Below are 3243 nucleotides of genomic sequence, written 5' to 3'. Positions count from 1 at the left end.
AACAGTCAAACATGATTAGACATAGTTTATAAAGGTAGGGATAGTTTTACAGTTATATTTTAAACTGTTGGAGAAGCAGAGAAAGAGTGGGTGAGAGATAAATGGGAGGGGGGGGGGGGGGAGAGAAAGAGAGTAGGGGTAAAGAGAGAATGAGAGAAGAAGAGAGACAAAGAGAGAGGCTGTGGGGTAGAGAGATAGGAGAGAGAGAGAGAGAGAGAGAAAGAAAGAAAGATAGAGGGAGAGAGAGAGAGAGAGAGAGAGAGAGAGAGAGAGAGAGAGAGAGAGAGAGGAAGAAAGATAGAGAGAGCGAGAGAAAGATAGAGAGAGAGAGAAAGAGAGAGAGAGAGAGAGAGAGAGAGAGAGAGAGAGAGGGGGGGGGAGGGTGAATAAGAGAGAAAGAGTATATGATGTGAATGTCTAAACTGTAGACATTAATGAAATCAATGACAGACTTTCAAAGGGAGCTAACCCAAGCCAATATAATATAATATTAATTTGATGAAATTAGTGTGCTCTATACTGTTAAATTGACTAATCTCCGAGCGGTATTTACATAGCCATACCAGCCAAGTTTTACGAATCGTCCGTATCCGTAACGGAAAGGCGGTGATAGGAACTGACTTTTGGAGATAGAAAGAATACTCCTACTGATTTTGATTCCACACTAACTTGTTTGAAGTGTTGTATAATGTGGTTAAAGGTGAATATATTTTTAGACATTATAATTGAGCTTTTATATAGCGCAATATCCACTAAACGTGCTCAAAGCGCTTTACAAGGGGTCACTGGCCAACAACAACATTTAACATTTAGGAAAGGACATGACACCTGATAGGCGATATTACTTTTTTTTTTTTTTTCGGAGAGAGGCAACGCTGTTAACGACCAGGTACTCAATTTACACCCGATCGAGTACGGCGAGAGAATGTGAGTAAAGAGCCTTTTCCAAGAACTTAACTATGCATCGAGCGAGGCTCGAACCCAGGACCTTTCTATCCGAAAGAGAGTACCATTACACTAGACCACATAGCCGCACATTTTATTTGATATAAACATATTTATTGATAATGCTCCGACCACTGTGGCTTTCAACATAGGCAGCTTCCACCCCCCTAGAGTGGCCCTATTCATTTAGTTTAACTGTCTCCTTACCAACCATTTTCAGGATTTTCCCCAAAACTTCACACCCAACTAACATGAAAATATAATTTTTATCACTCAGACACAATAGCAGTAACGTTCTTGTGATACATAATTTATTTACCAAAACATGCTCTTCAACACACTGTTCATTTTCTTTAAATTTTATGATGTACAAAAGAAATTTGAATAAGAAAAATATTGGTTGTATCGTAACGAATGTGACGATTTTCCTGTAGTTGGTAAGGAGAGGGTTAACTCACTCAATCCTAGAGATTTTTTGCTACTTTTCAAAATTGGAAAGGAATGTATTAACCCTCTCCTTACCACCTACAGCAAAATCGTCACATTTGTTACGACACAATATACATTTTTCTTATTCAGATTTATTTTGTACATCACAAACTTTGAAGAATAATCTTTGTATAATTAATAAGAACATAAAGATGTTTTGTATAGAGATTGTTTGAGTTTTAAACAATCAAGTTTTCTACTGGCTAAGCGTGCCATTTTGGGAAAATACTGAAAATGGTCGGTAACAAGAGAGTTAAAAATGAGCATGTGCATATATTATATAGTGTTATTCAACTATCATTAACATGTAAAAAACTAAAAACATTAGCTTTGATACAACGACTATGATTTGTCTCAGAAAAAATGTAATAGATAGGCATGGGGTGAAAATAACCCGGGTAAACTACGGATATAGTCGGTGTTAGGGTTGAGTGAGTTAATATAATCGAGTCTCCAAACCCTAAATTTTAATAAATGATGATAATAAACAGCAATAATGAATGGCTCGCATTATGCGACTATGTGGTTTAGTGGTATGACACTCGCTTTCGGACCGGAAGGTCTTGGGTTCGAGCCTCGCTCGGCGCATAGTTGAGAACTTGGAAAAGACTCTTTACTCACATTCTCTCATTGTACTCAGGTGTAAAATGAGTACATGGCCGTCAACAGCGCTGTCTCTGTCGGAAATAAATTGTAATATCGCCTAACAGGCGTTATGTCTCGTGCTACATGTTACGTGTTGCTGTTTGTCAGGGACCCTTTGTAAAGCGCTTTGAGCACGTTTAGTGGATATTGCGCTATATAAAAGCTCTATATTTTTAGAGCTCTTGTATTGCTGTCTAAGAATATAACCTACACAATATATTTAATAATGAATAAGAAAAACAAAACAAAAAACAAGTTCCAGTCCCATTTCTATTTGACAATAAGGTTAGTCTCATTTATTCTGTTTTATAAATATCAATGGACGTGAACGGGGGGCAGTTTGGCTCAGCGCACGGTCTTTGCTTCATACCCGACCGGTACCGAGTTCGATCATTCACCGCTGCTCTGTGTGGCCTTGAGCAAGTCACCTATCGTCAGTTGCAAATATATCACGTGTTAGAAAGTGGAAATTGTGCCCTTCCGCCACGACATCATAAGATATCGTCGCCAAGACATTCCGCGAGGGAAACTAGATAACTCATCAAACAAGATGTCTGATATCATCAGGATTAACCGATTTCGGCCTTTGTGAGCAAAGTGGGGGTTAATAATCTTGCCCAAGTTAGAAAATCAAGTGCCTGAAGCGGGGCTCGAACCGGATTTCAGTGCAATGCCTTAACCACTCGGCCACTTCGCCCCTATAAAACAAACGTTAACATAAAATCTCCAATAAACAAACCAAAGAAAGCAAAGCCAATAACACAATTTGACATTTTATAATCATGATAAAAATAATAATATGCAGACATATTGAAATTATGAAATACAATTCATGTCATTTATTTGTTTTTCAAGAGTTTTTCTGTAGTCAATTACAAATATAAAACAGACATTAACGTAAAATCTCCAACATATAAACCAAAACAAGTGAAATCAATAACACAAAGTAATGAATACAATAAACAAAATGTCTATGAAATCTTGGAAGTCGCAGTAGATGTAGATCGGAGACATCGATTATCGGTATTCATGCCTCACTTATAAATCGATATTGAAATTAATTTTGATAAATAATCAATGTTTACGTTTCGACATTCAATATTTGTTTCGTATAACAATAATGTATTAATAAACGTAAAGAATAATGAATAAGATGAATTGAGA

Source organism: Berghia stephanieae, chromosome 8 (genome assembly GCF_034508935.2).
Source record: "Berghia stephanieae isolate SIO BIC M18660-M18661 chromosome 8, UCSD_Bste_1.3, whole genome shotgun sequence".
In the NCBI taxonomy this organism is placed as follows: domain Eukaryota; kingdom Metazoa; phylum Mollusca; class Gastropoda; order Nudibranchia; family Aeolidiidae; genus Berghia; species Berghia stephanieae.
Note: the sequence above shows the minus strand (reverse complement) of the source record.